We start from the raw sequence: 12,332 nt of genomic DNA on the forward strand, positions 1-12,332 counted from the left end.
ACAGGGTTTACTATTGTGAAACAAGCACAATAGTACAACAATCACAATTTGGGGTCGAATTGCTGGTGTTGTGTGGGCAGGCTCGAAGGTAGGAGACGCCGTCCTCAGTCGAACCGGAACCACCCCGATCTCCTCTGCCACCGACCCTGGAAATACTGGAACCGCCAAGTCCCGAATTCCCAGGTGGCCACTGCCTCCGCTCGTCGGATCCGGTACTGCTGGCAGGAGAGAGCAACAACACACAGGTGTGATGCACAGCACCCAGTAACGAAGAGGGGAGAAGCCGCCTCCACCTCTTGTCAATGCACAACAGGAAGGTGAGTACTTATCCAAGCAATATAGCTTTTAGCAGTCAACAATCCTGAAAAGGTTTAACAAATGATTAGCTGGTTAATCAGAATAAGAATGCAGAGATACTACCTCAGTCTTAGGCGATATCTCGGCACTGAGGTCAGACGCCGTCCTCCTGATATACCTTGGTGCCGAGTAGAAACAGCTGTGTCCAATAATGGGTGACAGCTGTCACCCTGGCTGCTCATCTCAGGTGGCGACGCCCTCTGGTGCCTGGAGCCCGCACTCCAGGCAGGGCGCCCTCTGGTGGTGGTGGGCCAGCAGTACCTCCTCTTCAGCGGCCCACACAACAGTAAGCCTGGAAACCACTTAAAACATAAAACATTCAACTGGCATATATATATATATATACACACAAGGTGAATGAGGGTGAGGTAGGTTATTAGATAATAAATAGCTAATAGGCTATGCTATGTACACTATGTACGCTCATGTACGCTGAACTTTGAAATAATCCATCATCCAAATTGAGGCAATGAGTGTGTGGGGCTGCAGCAGCTTTTCCACCACGTGGTTGAGCTCAGGGGGAGTGGCAGACCGGAGAACAGGGTAGGGACAGAAACACAAAGGGAGTAGGAGTGGGGGGGTCATGCGCCATGTTTGCAGATGAGTTCATATCAGTCTCTGTCCATGTATGCGTAGAGTCTGGAGTAGCCTTGACAACCATAGACTGTAGGGAAGGGCAAATGAAGAGGGAGCCAGATGTTTCACCAAGGCCATTGAAATCCTTCTGGAGGAAAACAAACAGGGCAGTTTAACCTTCAGTAGCTGATAAGGCTGCCATGTTGGGTTAGGCAGAGAAACAACAGAGTTCCAGTACGGCCTCTCTTTAAACCATCCAGATCCAACTGTGATACTCACTGGTCTGCAACATCAATTCCTTTGCAGGGCAGACATTTGCTCCGAGATGACTTCCAATTTGCATTTAAGTTCAAGAGTTAACGCAGTCTGAGATTGTACCGCCTTGCCCACCTCATTAATCATAATGGACAGGTCTGGGGTTGTGGTTTTGGTAGCAGCCATCTTGTCAATTTTCTGGTAGGTCAGGGCAAAAGCAGCAAAAGCTCTCCTGCCATCAAATCAAATAAGAATAAGTCCTCAACGTCGTCCACGGAGGGTGGTGCCAAGCACGCAACACACCACTTCTCCCAGGCATCAAGAACATAGCCCACAGGATAGGCTCCACCTGGGTGCGCAGGGTCCCCCAGCCCTGATTTCCTTGTTGAAAAGATGGTGTCAATAGCGAGAGGACCAGATGATCAATTCCATGGTTATTCCAATATTGTTTGAAGAATTCACAGTCTGGTGAAGTTGGGACATTTGAAGGTTGGGGCAGAGATTGGGAAACAGAGAAAGAGAGGAGAGAGAGGAGATGCGACCAGCCCTCAGCGGAGTCCCATATGAGAAAAAAAACTGACAGTTGACAAACTCGGTGCAGTAGGTTAAAGATCTGTCATTAATTGTACCCCTCCAGATTATCAAATTATCCATCTAAATAGCCTAAAACCTCTCAGCTTCACTCCTCCCCCAAAAGCGTGCCCTAGTCTTTGGTGGCCCCCAAACCCCCAGCAGATTCGTGAAAGAGTCACCCTTACACTGTCAAAAACTCCTCCTTGGTACCCTGAACACTGTCTGCTGATGTTTTCATAAGAAATGTTGCATCCTCTTGGCTCTTTGTAGAACCAGCTTCTGAGCTTGTTTCTGTAACATCTTCCATCACTAGGGGTTAGACCTGTTACAAAATGTTTTGGGCACATGTTCTTGTTACACTAATAAAATTCTGATGAAATAAATATAATCAAATAAACGTCTGTGCCAAATTTTATTGTAATCGGACATTGTTTAGGGGTCCCCCACAAAGCAATGTAATAATCCAGTAATTCCAGTAATGTTATGCTCTGGGTGACTAATCAACCACCACTTTTTGCAATTAGAAACCATCACAGGTACCTGTGAAAGAAAAATAATGGCATCAGAGTCTTCTCCCATTAGGGTGACATTGCCTTGCCTGCGGAGGGAGAGGAACATATGTCATTCTGGGGGACCTCTAAATCTTATCTGATTGAGTTCAAATTTGGTCGGCACCTATAAACCTCAAGTGGAACAAAAACATGTGGCCGAAGTCTCTCACAACCAGGGGTCACCAACCCTATTCCTGGATCACACCTGCCCTGCATGTTTTCCATGTGTACTACTATTTTTTTAATTTGGTGTTTCCAGCTCTTGATTGGCTGAGAACACCTGATATAGTTAATTGTCTGGGGGTGGAACAGGACAGTTTGAAAACATGCAGGGCAGGCGCCCTCCAGCAACACGATTGATGACCCCTGCCACAGACAGACAGCAGCCCTGCCTTATCAGCTTCTCACCTTCGATCTGCTGTGGTGATTTGTTGGTGTCTCTGGGGTTCTTGGTGGCACTTGAGCCCCCATTAACCATCTCTGAACTGTTGCTGAGTTTGGTGTTGGGATCTCTCCGGGGTTTGGGGGGTGGTTGTTTTCGACTGTGATTGGAATCATCATCAGCTACACCCCACGAGTGGAGACTCTGGGAACGGACAGCAAATCCCTGGATGGGAGGGGCCACTCTGTCCTGTGGCGCGGGCATCGTCATGAAGCCTATCCTGAAGTGTTTTCCAGCATAGCTTCCTTCTGTTGCCTTGGAAACATCTTCACCGATCCTAAATGACCAAATGGAATGACAGTGAAAGCTTCCAGTTTATGTGACTGCAGACAGCAAAATAACTTCTGCAGAGACAAACAATGAACAACCTGCAGCTCTTCAGATCAAAACTCAGCTTTAGGGCCATAGTTAAATGAGATAAGTGCTAAATTACACTGGTGTTGTGGGTTTTAAATAATGCGTCAGGAGACACCGAATGGGGCAGCACAGTGGCTTAGTGGTTAGCACTGTTGCCTCACAGCAAGAAGGTCATGGGTTTGATTCCCACCTTTGGCCTTTCTGTGTGGAGTTTGCGTGTTCTCCCAGTGTTTGCATGGGTTCCCTCCAGGTGCTCCAGCTTCCTCCTCCCACATCCAAAGACACGCAGGTTAGGTGGACTGGAAACATTAAATTGTCCATAGGTGTGAATGTGTTTGTCTACGGTGGAGCCTGTGACAGACTGGCAATCCTGTCCAGGGTGTACCCCACCTCACGCCTTATGTCTGCTGGGACTGACTGCTAGCTAGTTTTTTTTGTTTTTTTTTTAAGCGTCACTAACTGCCGTCTTTTGTGCATTGTGGTGGAGTCAGTTCTGGGGGTGATGACATTAAAAATCAGCCCCTTAAGTTAAAATCCCTGGGTGGCAGGGGCAACACTCCCCTTTATCCAGATCTAATGAACATAGAAGAAAACTCAGTACTCAAATATGAGGATATTTATTGTTTATTATTTATTTGTCTCCTCCAGTATATATTTATCCTTATTTCGAGGATTACAAGGACTGCTTTCTTCCATTTGCGAAATAGTAGCGAAGATTCGTCCCATCCTCTCTTTGGCTGATGCTGAGACTTTGATTCATGCATTTGGAATGCTCTATTTTCTGGTTTGATGCAGTCCAGGATTAGGGGTCTTCAACTGGTTCAAAACGCTGCTGCCAGACTTTGACACAAAGCAAAAAAGTTTGACCACATTACGCCCGTTTTGGAATCCCTGCACTGGCTTCCAGTGTGCTGCAAGATCGGATTTTAAAGTAACTGTTATAGTTTATAAAATTGTTCATGGACTTGCACCTCCCTATCTGGCTGACCTGGTAAACCCTTATGTACCAGCTCGGGCTCTGCGTTCTCAGGGTGCAGGACTTCTGTGTGTTTCCAGGGTGTCTGCTGGTCACAGAGCTTTCTCCTACCGTGCCCCAGCTCTGTGGAACAATCTGCCGGCACACATTCGGCAGTCTGATACTGTGGAAACTTTTAAGTCACATTTAAAGACTCATTTGTTTTCCCTGTTTTCATTAGTGTTATGATGTGCTTTTATTCTTGTATTCTTTTATGGTCATCTTTTTATTGTTTTAAATTTTTAATTCAGTTTTTTTGTTGTGTGAAGCGCCTTGAGAGGATTTCATTGTGAATTGGCGCTATATAAATTAATAAATTTGAATTTGAATTTCTGTCTCATCTATTATTCCAAACTGATGACACTTGGTGCCCTTACTAGCTCCTCTGGTAGCTGTTCCTTGGATCCACCACTTTCCCAGCAAATGAGAATTTCCTCTAATCTAGACATGACTTGCTTTTAAATCTTTTCTTGCTGTGACCCCTTCTGTTGTCAGCTGATAATGTGAGGTCAGGAGCACAGTCATTTACAGTATGCGCCTTGTGCTTCGTTATCCACAAATTGCCACATTGACTGAGCGTGTTCATGCACTGACAAAAAATGATCTATTTCAAAGATTTGCATATTCTTACATCCATAGCATTTAAGCAAACTGGTGAATAATTTTTTTCTGCTTTCTGCTGGCACAACACACAGCTATCTGTGTGCACAAAGCATGCAGGTATTATCACCACACAGACACCTCTGAGTCTGTGAGGGAGGACAGCAGAATGCACGGCTCTGTGTGCACAGTTTTCAATGACCAAACACCAGTGCAGAGTGCACAGATGTCTGTGCATCATCCCACAGAGATGCTTATTCATTTGTGTGACAGCATTGGGGGTGTCACAGTACACAGAAGCCACAGTTCAGTATGAATCCATTTTTTGAAAATGCTTTAAATCTTTATATAGTATTTGTAATTTGTGAGCAGCAGAAAGGACAGTGAGACAGTTTAACACCACGAGACAAAGCACAAGTGTAAACTATTTTCTGTAATCATTTATGAACTGATTACATCTCTGGTCATTTGTGTTGTGATGAATTTACTGTGCAGCATGTTGTGCTTTGTCTTTGGTTTTATGTCATCCAACATGTTGAGCCAGACCACCTTCAATATTTTACCCATTTTAAGTTTTTTTTTTTTTTTTTTTTTTTGCACAAATGATGGCATCTTATAATACCTCCCTGTACAGATTAGAAATCAGTATATGCAGTGTCACTATTCAGCCTCCATCCATCTCATCCATGAAATTTTACACTAATTCATATAGAATGTTCACATTTGTCATAAGTTGGTTGTGTTTAAACTCAAATGTGGTCTAATCTAATCTGGGGACAGTGATTCAACACAAATGTGAATCGGTACACTTTCCCTTTAAGGTTCATATTTTGGAAGAAAAAGGTAAATTAACCAGATCTATTTATGCTTCCAGTGTCTGGGTGGAATATGGTCACTTTCTTCAAATGGTCGGTTCACTCTTTTCTGTGATGGACTCACACACAGAGAGCAGGCCACAAGATAGTGCACATTTACACATGCAAAACCTAAGTAATTTAGGCCCTTTGTCTTTCAAAAGCCTATTATAAATGTTTAAATATTAATTTAAAAAGCTGTGAAAATGTTTCCTGGAATGTTTCTTGCCTTATTTCCTACAAGTCCAATCATAATCATTTCTCCTGTGACATTAATGATTCATCACACTTCATTCACCATTGAGTCTTTCTTTTTGGTTTGTTTGTTCATAAATCATCATGCTTTAAATTGACCCACTTGAGCGGGGATTACCAAAGTGTAGGCCATGGCCCTATTGTGGGCTGTGAAGGTATCGCAGGTGGACTGTGAGCAGACATAAAATATAATAAAATATATAAGAAAATGTGCAAAACGGAGAACAAACAGAGAAACATAAAACAAGGAGATGGAAATTAAGGTACACCTTAAGGCGGGCTTTCACTGTGCGAGTTTGCCCAGATGATTTTTCACTCGTGCGAGAATTTCTTGGATCACGCCGAGTTTCAGCTTAATCGTGCGTCCTGCATCGTGCAGTCTACATGGAGTAACGAGCTGCATTTAACATCTCACGACCACCTCCCGATCGGGAATCATGTGGTCGGATGAAAATGAAACCTGTTTGATATTTTGGTCGGCTGTCGTGGCTCGTGAGGGTTCCGCGCTGTTGAAGCAGCACTACAAGCTTCTACGCGCTGATTACCCCGTGCACTGTCCATGAGCAAACACCGGAGAGAGCAAACACTTATCTCATGTAAAGTCTTGTGTTTTTTTTTTTTTATTGCGTTCCCTCGCAATAACCTAATATCATATTAAAGTTCATGCCAATCAGCGCGCACAGTGAGTGGAATCAGGCGGTGGGAAACTGAACGTATATGCGCGCGCGCACACAGCAGACAACAGGATTTATGACAGATGAGGGAGTAAGTTGCTGCACCTTACACAGCTGTATGACTCCGTATGAAATATAGTTTTTTTATACAACAGTGTAAGTAGCAACACCTATTATGAATGTTTATGTTTTCTTTTTTTACTGTCCTCTCATGGATCATGTTGCTGTCTGCTGTGTGTGTGCAGCACGCATATATGTTCAGTCTCCCCACACCTGATTTCACTCACTGTGCGCGCTGATAGGCATTAAATATATATATATATATATATATATATATATATATATATATATATATATATATATATATATATATATATATATATATATTTGGTGTACACTGCGCTGAAAATATACACCAGGTCGAGAGGTGGTGTAAATTATACACCAAAATGAACCAGCGCTGGAATCCACATAAAAATGAAAATGATCAACATGATAAACAGTGCCATCATACAAATCAATGCATATGTTACATAAATAACACTTTCCTGATTATACTACATAATAATCAATACAAATTGTTGGTCTATGAGCACGATCTGTGGTCACAACACTGACCGCAAAGAAAGCGCTGCTCGCCTTTTCCTCCAGACTTCGAGCCTGGAGCCAGAGCAGCGCTGAGCTTAACTTTATGTGGTGTGATCGTTTTAGACTATGGAATTGATAATTACAACTGTAGTTTTGTCATTCCCTTCACCCGTGCTGCAACCAGGTTTTGTCGTCTCCATTCGTTTGTCACAATAAAATAAATAAAGAAATACATTTTAAAAATAAAGAAATCTGAAAAATTAGGCGTCTTATTAATTGAGCGAGCAAATATCCACATGTCAAGAATTATTGACATGTGAAAAGAGAATACAGTGGTCCCTCGCTATAACGCCGTTCACCTTTCGCAGCCTCGCAGTTTCGCTGATTTTTTAGTCCAATTTTGCATGCCTTTTTTTTTTTTTACAGTGCATTGTGGTCTGCGTGTCTGTTTATAAGAATCTTCTCGCCCAGAAGAAAAAAGAGCGCCAACAACTACCCATAACTGTGTCCTTCACTCGGACAAAGACACCTGCAGCGAGGTTTGATTAAGAGGAAAAAGGCGCAGCATCAGGACGAAGAGGCGCGATCAGAGGAACTGTGACATACTGGTCAGTCACTATTAATCATTTCTTATGTGTCCAACCTCGTACGTTGATGTTAGAATTAAATTCATTAGTTCTAAAAGCCATCATAATTATTTATAGGAAAACGTTCTATTTTTATTTCTCAAACAAATGTTTGGGCCTGAAAACAGGTTGGTCTTATTTCTCTACTAAGGTTTGAACGTTGAGAGTGTTTACAGCTTTAAAACGTCTATAATAATTGTAAAAATAACGCTGAGTACTTAACTCCCGCGATAAACGAGGGTCCACTGTAACACTTTTTTGATTATACTACAAAACAATTAATACTACGGCCGCTTTTGACGCTCTATTGCAGGGGTGGGCAATCATGTGCCATAAAGGGCCGAGACACTGCAGGTTTTCCATGCAACCAATCGCCTCAGCAGGTGATTTCATTAATGATCAGGTGTCTCAGCAGGTGATTTCATTAATGATCAGGTGTCTCAGCAGGTGATTTCATTAATGATCAGGTGTCTCAGCAGGTGATTTCATTGACAACCAGGTGTTTATGTTCAGAGCAGAAGCTCATCAGCAACCCACCTGCTGAGGTGATTGGTTACATGGAAAACCTGCAGTGTCTCGGCCCTCGATGCCCACCCCTGCTCTATTGGCACGCATCGTGATTAGTGGAGTTCTTTTTCTTTGCCGTCTTCCTGGCTTCCATGTCGTAAAATGAGAGTGTGTCTGAAGCGGACTCTGAATATTTATGGGCGTGTTCATTATAATTACAATTGTTTTCACCCGCCACATTTATCAAGGTCACGTCAGGTGTACGCCGGAAATGGGCAGGTGCGCACTGCTTGATACTGTCATGGCAACTTTGGTGTACTTCAAATTTACACCATAAATTTATGCCACAAGTGCGCAACATTGATACATGAGGCCCAGTGTGAGCACTCAGATCGCATCAGAGCATCGGGCTGTACAGTGTGAGAACATGAATGTGTGCTCTGAACTTTTAAACCCTGCGGTTTTGTCGCACAGTGTGAGCTGGAGCCAAGTACAACGATTGAAAATATCAAACAGTGTATGCCCAGCCTTATTCTGCATTTATCTGACCCACTTTCATCTATCTATCTATCTATCTATCTATCTATCTATCTATCTATCTATCTATCTATCTATCTATCTATCTATCTATCTATCTATCTATCTATCTATCTATCTATCTATCTATCTATCTATCTATCTATCTATCTATCTATCTACTATCTATCTATCTATCTATCTATCTATCTATCTATCTATCTATCTATCTATCTATCTATGCTGGAAGTGTTTTAGCTGCTGTGACTGTTGGTTTAACTGTAGCATTGGTTCCTATCAGGGTGGGTCAGCATGCTGTGTTAGTGGGTCGCCCTGTTGTCTCACAGCAAAAAGGTTGAGATTCTCTTCCCACTTGGTCCATTCTATGTGGACTTTGCATGTTCTCCTCATGTTTGTGTGGGTTCTCGCCAAGTGCTCTGGCTTCTTCCCACAAGACATGCAGGTTAGGTGAACTGGTGAACCTAAATTAACTGTAGGTGTGAATGACAGTGTGAATATGTTTGTCCACCTGTGGCCTTGTGATAAGACTTTTTTCTGATTCGCTAGAATGTAAATACATCATAAAAATATCCAGCTACCTCAGCTGAATGCAGTTTTGTGGTTTTAGTAATCCAACTGAAGTTAAGTTTAAGAACAATTTGAAAAAGTAGATATATGGCTTTGTTTAACTAACAGCCATGCGTGAACACAGTACATTTCATCACCCTAAACCTTTTTACATTATATGTGTCTTGCACTTATTTGAGCGGTGATAACAGATACATAGTGCATCCTGAAAGTATTCACTGCACTTCACTTTTTTCACATCAATGGAGTAAATAATATTTGTCTCTCAAAATGCTACTCACAACACCCCATAATGACAATGTGAAAAGTTTTTTTTTTTTTTTAGAATTTTGCAAATTTATTAAAAATATAAACTAAGAAATCACATGTACAAAAGTATTCAAACCTTTTGTTCAATACAATACTCAATTCCAGCCTCAGGTCTTCTTGAATATGATGCCACAAGCTTGGTGCACCTATCTTTGGACAGTTTGGTCCATTCCTCTTTGCGGCACCTCTCAAGCTCCATCAGGTTGGATGAGGAGCGACGGTGCACAGACATTTTCAGATCTCTCTTGAGATGTTCAGTCGTATTCAGGTCTGGGCTCTGGCTGGGCCACTCAAGGACATTCACAGAGTTGTCCTGAAGTCACTCCTTTGATATCTTGGCTGTGTGTTTAGGGACATTGTCCTGCTGAAAGATGAACCAGGTCCACAGCGCTCTGGAGCAGGTTTTCATCCAGGATGTCTCTGTACATTGCTGCATTCATCTTTCCCTCAATCCTGACTAGTCTCCCAGTTCCTGCTGCTGAAAAACATCCCCACAGCATGATGCTGCCACCACCATGCTTCACTCTAGGGATGGTGCCTGGTTTCCTCCAAACATTACGCCAAAGAGTTCAATCTTTGTCTCATCAGACCATAAAATTTTGTTTTTCCTGGTCTGAGAGTCCATCAGGTGCCTTTTGTCAAACTCCAGGTGGGCTGCCATGTGCCTTTTACTAAGGGCCCCGTCACACTATAGCATGAATCCCAAACACATCACACAAATTAGCAAAACAAATAAAAGTCGAGCTTCGATATGCAGATTAATTGCAAAGTTGACATAAGTTCATTAGTTTCAATTTGGTGATTTGCTTTTAAAGTAGTAACTACACTTATTTTTATGCGTTCACAGTAAAATCAGTGCAAGTGGATAGCTGGAGCTGCACGTGCACGTTGTGAACACAGCCTGTTGTAGAAATTGAGCAACGTAAATTCTACATTTCAACAATGCATCATGTGTCATTTTATTCACTTAAAAAACTGAAAAACATTCACATACACAAAGTTTGTGAACTGGATGTTCCATGCCCGCAGGTTGGAAGCTGATCAGCAATCAAGCCAGGAAGTGTTTGCTGTTTGTACACCTTTAAGTGTTCTGTGTGTAGAGTGTGGACTCACATAATGGTTCCTTCTTTCACAGACTCGGTTGTTGCGGCCACCTGGGGGGTCGGCGGGGTCCTTGGGTCCGAAACAGCTTATGGCTCCGGACCGTTAGCGCTGCTGGGAGCGCACCACGCCAGGCCGCACCTTTCTGTTCTTACATTTTCACTGTTATGTATTAAATTCAGTTAGCCTTTGTACCGTGCTCTGCTTATTTCATACTGGGTCCTTCAAACGCTGGTCGGTTCTCCGAGCTGCGTCCGACACATAACAAGTAAATTGTGTAGTAATGTCAATGGAACCACCTGGACTATTAAACCGTGGAGTAAAGTAATGATCAGTAATAGTACTGAAATTAAAGGGAGGAGATCATTCCTGTACATGCTGTGGGTACTACCAACAGAGGCTAAGGCAACACAAACCCAGGTTGCCCCTTTAATTGATACTTGTACTCATTTGGCACAGGCCACAGTAGAAACAAAGGTATATTGGCAAATTACCTTTCCAAATATTCCGACTTGCAGAAGACGCCGAAGAGCGTGGTATGACACTTTATTAGGAGGAACAGGAACTGTCCTAGGAGTATCAAATACTGTGGACAATGAAGTAACTAGAACAATGTTATCAAACACTGGGAAATACTCGTCCCAAGTAATCCATCAGGTTGGAGAGTGGTTGCCTACAGCATTAGTGGGACAATTACAAAATGCAAATCTGTGGCAAAAGAATTTCAAATGGCAATTGGCATTATGGAATGAAACATTTAATGTCTTCCAAAATTTATCTCATATGGGAAATTGGACAGCATGTGCTATACAAACTCTTCATGCTGAAGCTCAAAGAGAAAGATTTCAGCGTATAGTTACTACAGGGAACTATCATGATTGGAGAAGGATTTGGAACATTAGCAACACCTTATGGTTAAAGCTACATCCAGAATATACACAATGTAATGAAACAGTATGTACTGGGTATTGGACCCAGTACAATGTGACACAACCAAAGGTTTTTGTAAATATCAAGTGTTACCTGTGATAACGGCTAATGGTTATTGGTTCTTGCATATGGATGGAGAGTGGTTAGAACCAAAAACTAATACGACTTTTGATACCAAAATGTGTGACAAAACAGATAAAGGTATGGCCTGTGTGCTGCAAACGGGATATGCCAATCCATGTCTAACCGACTCAGAGGTTGTACTTTGTGACTGGACTAGGGAAACACCAAGAGAAATGTTGTGGCAGATCGGCCCACATGCTCTGTGTGTTGCAACAATGAAAAATAATTCACAAGTACCTTCGGTTCCGTTTACTGGCTGCCTGAACAATGTGCACTTATGGCATTGGGGAGACCGGACGTATCGTTTGACTAATTATTCTGTATCAAGTCGGCTGACTTCGGTACAATGGGATGTATTGCATTCCCCATGGAGTCTTTCCCTGGAGCGTTTCAAATGCGCATTGGAACAGTCTACGGAAATTCAGCAATTAATAGAGTCACATACGTCCAACATCTCCAGTCTCATGGTGTCTACATTGATAGCTAGTGACCGGGTAAAACGTGGCAAAATTAGTACAGCAAGCATCAGCACATC

General features: G+C 42.6%; 1 pseudogene; it reads right to left on the reverse strand.

Moving 5' to 3' along the window:
- Positions 1-3,069, reverse strand: part of LOC117509058 — a 113,511-nt pseudogene extending 110,442 nt beyond the window's left edge.
- Positions 3,070-12,332: the final 9,263 nt, after the last annotated feature.

The sequence above is a fragment of the Thalassophryne amazonica genome, chromosome 4, assembly GCF_902500255.1.
Source record: "Thalassophryne amazonica chromosome 4, fThaAma1.1, whole genome shotgun sequence".
In the NCBI taxonomy this organism is placed as follows: Eukaryota; Metazoa; Chordata; class Actinopteri; order Batrachoidiformes; family Batrachoididae; genus Thalassophryne; species Thalassophryne amazonica.